The sequence below is a fragment of the Mesitornis unicolor genome, unplaced genomic scaffold (genome assembly GCF_000695765.1).
Source record: "Mesitornis unicolor isolate BGI_N332 unplaced genomic scaffold, ASM69576v1 scaffold27011, whole genome shotgun sequence".
In the NCBI taxonomy this organism is placed as follows: Eukaryota; Metazoa; Chordata; class Aves; order Mesitornithiformes; family Mesitornithidae; genus Mesitornis; species Mesitornis unicolor.
The window spans coordinates 31504-37982 of NW_010162147.1; positions in this window are offsets into that span (position 1 = coordinate 31504).

Sequence of the window (6479 nt, forward strand, 5' to 3'; positions counted from 1 at the left end):
CGCTTCAATAAATACCACACACTAAGGTGACAGAGGGGAAGCAGAAAACTTTTCTACTGAAACCAAGGGGATCCCCCATCTCTGCAATGGTAGATGTAGTTCTAAATACTGAGTAGGAAATGAGAAGTCTGCTTTACAAAATATTCAGTAGTTTGAGTGTGAACACAACTGAAGTATTTGCAAAAATAATTTTTAAGAGAAGAGGCAAAAAGAGTCAAAGGAAAAAAGCTAAATAATAGAGCTACTAAAAATAACATTGTTGCACATAAGTAATGCGATCACATGTACCGTGAAGAAGTACATAGATGTACAGCCATTCCGTCACAGGTTTGCTTTGGAAGGGATACAATTCAACTGTCTCAGCAAGATTTGGCAAAGTTGCCGGAGTCTGAGGGTTCAGGTTACCACAGTCTCATCTGCAACGGCAGGCCAGAGCAAGCTCCAAGCAGCACATTGCAGCAGAATTATCATGGCAGAGTCTTAATAGCTTAAGAAAATTAATTTAAAGGAGTTTCAGGGCTGATATAAAACTTCAGTAGGTGGAAAACTGATCTACACCATGGATCAATTCTCTTGTAGCAATACAGTCAAAAACTTGAGGCCTTTAATGAACATCACCAAACACTACAGAAACCACATCATGCTCGAAGACAGGAAGTGGCTTTTGCCCTTAGTCAGCAGATCCACGATGTCCCATGCAGTCAGCAGTCCTTGAAGCTGCCAAATTCTTTCCACTCAGAACGACTGCAGCACAGCCCACCTGAGTGAAGCAGGCAACTTCTAATGTCAGTTCTCTTCCTTCAAGACAGTTATTTCTAACACAAATAAATGTTAGAAATACGTGTCAGTAGGCAGCTGGTCAGTACATTTATTTGGGACTCAAAAAGACAGGCGAATTCAACCAATACAGACATAGTGTTAAATTAAAATGAAGAAGCTTTGTTCTTCAGTTGATGTAAACAGGAGACAGAATTAACCACCTGCAAATTCTGTATGTGCTTGACTTAAGACTTCATTGTCATTGGGGGCGGCCACATATGTGCGAGCAGCACTGTGCTGATCATGCAAGATCTCTGGCCAGTTTCAAAAATAAAAAACAAAGATGACAAGCCACAAAAGCACACTAGACAGCAAATACTAACTCCCTACAGATAAACAGCTCAAACACACTGAATAGCAGTGTTTCTTTCACAACTTTGTGCACAATGCAACCCTTTTCATGCAGGAAAGTGCTGTCAAGCCCTTAGAACACTGCAGTTCACAAATACTGCAGAATACTGTAGTTTTGTGCCACTCTGTGCTAGTTTATATTGAATGAGCACACATAACTTGCTGCACTGTTCCTTGCTCTAATGCAATATGCATGGGATTGCATCACTAATTCATGATTTAGGAACTCTGTACCTTCTCTAGAGGAGAGGTCAAGGTAAACTGTAGTTCTTGATATCTTTCCTTGCAAAAAAAGTCCCAACATACAAAGCTTGAGTGGCACATGTGTGTACGGACAGATGGACGAGAGGAAAAGGGATTGGATAGATGGCTCAAGTACAACGAGCTTCAGTGAGGCACATCCTAACCTCCAGAGTAACCTACCAAAAAAATGTAGGACTATGAAGTGTTAATAATTCAAGTAGTCTCAAGCATTTTTCATCGTTACAGGCAGGAAAGAATCACGCAAGAAACTAGTGGTTACTTAATAGGTGTGTTCAGGGCGAGTCATTTTTCAAACACCATTAGAGAGTTTAACATTGCAGTGCCACAAAGCCTGTCCTATGGAGCACAAGAAGCTTCTGGATACAGTCTGGTTTTCTGTGCTTTTGCAGCTTTTATCACTTCTGAGCTGTGTTTAGCCAAGGTTCTCCTACTTCTGAGATTAAGTTAAAAATAAAGTTGACATGCCCAAAGCAACTGTCTAGACTTCATAAAAGTGGGAAAACCTTGACAGCAGAATTTGGGTACACTTTTGCACTTCGGCTTAAAACTTCTTAAAACAGATTTTTAGAAAACTTTTGCTTAGTTACACTCATCATTTCTCACTCTGAAATACCTGGTTTGCTGTACAATATTCTATTAAAGTGATACAATTAAATAAACAAAACCAGAATTTCATCTCTCAACATTGCATGAGTGGCCACTGCCAAGGTCAGAATACCAGAATGACTAAATTAACTTAAAAACAGAGAGAAAAAAAAAAAACAAAACCAAACCACCCACAAAATCAATTCAGAACCTCTGAAATGCCACTGTTCTGCTGCACATTTTATACTGTGTTTCTGACCATTTGGGCACCCAAAAACTTCAACCTGAAACTCCCTGAGGTCACCTGAAGTTAACATTCTTGGCTTCTTGGCAGAACAACTGAGACCAGAGGAAGATCCATTCTATTGGCACCCAAACTTCCCAGTGAGCACTGCAGTCCTTGGTAGTGCAGTAGGGTTCCTGAAGTAAAAAAATCCTGCCTTTAGAGGTAAAGTTTTTTGGGTGCCAGATCATCTGCTGCAGTGTAGCTTTAATTGGCCAACCTCAAAGAGTACCTGAACGGGGTTGTCTGCCTGTTTAGACATTTTTCCACCTCTCAGGAAAATTCTATTTAATTAGAACAATTCTCTCCCTCAACAAAACACTAAGTGTGTTTGTCCACAAGGGTCCTTGGAAAGAGTTGGCTTTGCCATGCAAAGTATCCTTGATGCAGTATCTGTTTCAAACCCACGCAGAGGACACGTTTTGCTCTTCCCGTCTGCGCTCCTGCAGTTGAGACCAATGGCAGCAAAGCCAGGCCTGCTCTGTTTGCCAACTTCCCCCCAAATGGCTTCAGGCTGCAGAGGAGTTTCCTGTGGAAACACCAGGGTCTCCTGACAACGGGGCTCTGAGCGATGGTGCAGGAATGTGCGCAGCTTGGAGCTGGTCATCAGAATTTCCTGTAAGTCCTACCTCTGCACGCAGAGCGTTCAGTGCAGTGCCAAGAGTGACAGCATGCAGCACTGCCATTTAACGTGTGTGAAACAAGATGTAAGATCTGTCTCAAGGCATCCAACTGCAAATACATGACACAATCGGAGTCAGACAGCAGGCTAACAGCAGCCCCTGCAGCAGTAATGCTGTGCTTGCCAGAAGGCACAATTAAGTTTTCAAAACCAGAGCACACAATAACTGCCATCAACATGCACTCTCTCCATTTATCACTGCTTACCTAACAGTCTGTGTGAAACAACAGTGCATTGTATAATCCCCGTTTTAAAACCTCCTCTTTTGGCTTGCTCACTCTATTCAAATGAATTGTCACTGAAGTAACAGCATCTGCAATATCATTATTAACGGTGAATCAGCACTTTCACTCAACCACTGCTTGTGTGCATTCAAGTTTGCTCTAAAAATTAACTCTAGAACACAGCTCCTTCAGAGCTCTACAAAAAGTAAAACCAAAATGACATTTTTCCCCTCAGATGTGTGCATTTACAAGCTCCCACGTTGGTTTCATTAACTGGCAGGAGGAAAGTGCCTTTCATGGAATGCAACTGAACTCGCTCCTCTTCTTTCACCTTTCCATTTATTGCTACCTACTCAAGCATGTGCGGAGTATTTTTAAGACTCTGATAGCACCTCTTTCTGCAAGTTCATTTACCAGTTGTCAAGCTCTTAACCCACCAGTAAACAAACTAAAGCCTACACATCTTAATGCAGTCATAAAATAAGTTCTCATGATAATTTTTCAGTCTATTTATTAATCTTTTCTATTCAAAACTCAGTTGTTCTGCAGCAGAACTTACCCACAACAGATGCACCAGCTTCTCTATGTGCAGTAACTAACAACTTTGTAATAAGACTATAAGGCTGCAAACTGCGTACTGTCTTTAATATTTCTGTAATGATGAAATGCAGATGATAAACCTTTCAGTTCTGTGAGGCAGTAAAAACCCCCTCATACATCTTGCACTGCAAGCATTTAAGTTTTTACTAGAAGACTGACATTGAAAAGCCATTCATACATTTGTATGCATGTAAAGTTTACATTAAAAAAGCAAATTGTAATTGAGAGGATTATTTTTATTTGGAAATACTTAAGTTGGGGCTAGTATTTTAATCTTCTGTTCAATAATGACATGGAGTATGTTTAATTCTACTACCATTAGAACTGTCTGCCTAGATATCACAACATAGCGGTATCGTCTGTAGTGTTAAACTTCAATTGATTTGAAAAGTATTGACAGTATAGATTATTCAGTTTGGTAGACAGGCACCACTCAGTCTCCTGAGGCAAGCCTCTTTTCCTAAAGCAGAGGTGAAAAGAGGAATGTCAGAAAATCTGCTATGATAATATTTGTCTGAGAGCCCAAGGAAAGTAATTGTGTGTCACTTCTTCAGAACACGGAGCATGGCTTTTCTAATAAGCTCACCAATGCACACAGTTCAGAATGCTAGTGCAGTTATATCTAAACAAGTAACATCACATGTATGTGAATTACTCGAGCTCCAGGACATCCCAGACAGTGGCCGGGGGTCTGCTGTTCAAAACCTGCAACAAAATCAACAGTTCAGTTACAGCCCTTGTACCTTTGATCTTTCCTCAGAGACTTTATTTTGGCAGAACAGAATTAAACAGACTGAGAGACATCATCCTACAGCAACTTTACCAATAAATGATAACCAGTTCCCACAGGAGCAAAAAATCAGTGTTTGCTATAACTTAGTAAGAGTGTTTACTTTCAAAACACCATCTCTAAAGCAGTTACACTTCCCACCCTAAAGGAAAGGACAACAGCAGAAGTATTTTAAGAGCAGTGATTCATCATCCACCTTCCGTTTTAACTCTCATTTTCCACTTCTCTTTCAGACAAATGCATATACTACCATAAGCTATGCAATTTTTATTTAATCCAGCTGTATAAAATTTGACACTTTTTTTTTTTACAACTTTCCTATTCTTTTACGCACATGTACTTCTTGCTTTCAAAAGATTGATGGGCAGAAGGCTTTATACGAGTCTCAGGAAATAATTTCTGCAATAAGGGTGAAATGTTTCTTCCCATCTTCCACATCTATGTCAAGATACTGGTGACAACGAATGCTCCCCACTTCAGTTCTGGTGCCTCCTGATAAACAGTACGGTTAACAAATCTATTATCATTTTAGCATCTATCAGTGGTGTATACTTCAAAAGCCTCCTTTAGAAGTGGACACAAGCTTAAAAGTATTTAATTCTACAGCCTAGCATCAGTCAGCAGCCCCAAAGAATTTCAAACATTGCTGTATCCACAGTAGCTTCATGTCTTCTCCTCAGACCAAACAGAGCTCTCTCATAGAGCCAGCATGAAGACCACAGCAGCAACGCAGCAACAGGACTGAAGACGGTACTGGACTCATGTGGTTTTGACACAAGCCAAGCACTCAACAGATGGCACAAGTTAGCACAGCCATTCTATATTTAGGCTTCTTGTTAAGCAGTTGTTTTGAAAATAGCAATGGTTGTTTCCTCCCTCAGTTCCAAAAGGAGCCACAAATAGTATCAGAAGTCATTAACAAAAACAGAAAAGGCCAGCAATACAGACTGCTCTCTATACATATGTACACGTTCGTGGAGATTGAGAAATGTATACACTTTGGAGTTTTTTCAAGTTATTATACAATGCTTGCAAATTACTATGTATGTTCATAATGTGATTACACAACTAATACTTTAAAGAAACATGAGGACTCAAATCTGCCGTGGATGTACCTGTTCTAAGTAGAATTCTGCCAAAAATACTTTTACCAGAGAACATAAAACAAGCAATAAACAGGAAGGCTGGACAACAGAAGGCATGTGGACTGCATATATAGTTTGAGAAGTCCTATAAAATCCAACAATTAATAGACAACATAGTACTACAGAGAGCTGGAATGAGAACAAAGTAAAATCACCGGTAGTTTTTAACTTCACTTTTTTTACTTTAAAGAAGTTAATTACTTTTATAAAGGTTGGAGCACTATGTGCACGTGAAACCACACTGATGTTTTCCTGGTGAGCTATGTCTAAGGATCTGCATCCCAAACCACCCAGGCTAAGGCTATTGAAGTACTGAGAAGACAAGCATTACACAAAGGAAGCTATTTGCCATATACTTAGTAGGACATTCAAAAAGATCTACAAAGCCCAGAAACTGTGAAAAGTATTTGAACACTCAGCTCCAATAGAAAAAAGAAAAATTGCTGCCTGTAATCAGAAGAACTACAGCTGCTTTAAAAAGGCCTGCAGTTGAGGACAAACACTTTAATTAAGGGCAGTGAAGCAGAAGAAGCACGCAGTCCCTCTGGAAGCAAGTGTTTACAAGTCAGCATGGAGGGGAACAGGGATGATGCAGGAAAGATGAACAATTAGAGCAGCAATTTCACTGCAGGTCGGTTCAAACAAGCTGCTATTCAGAGCAACCTCTGAGCCTTTTCTGGTCTCTCCTTATGGAAACTGCTCACTCCAGAGTTGCAACCCTGGACTTCAGCAGGGC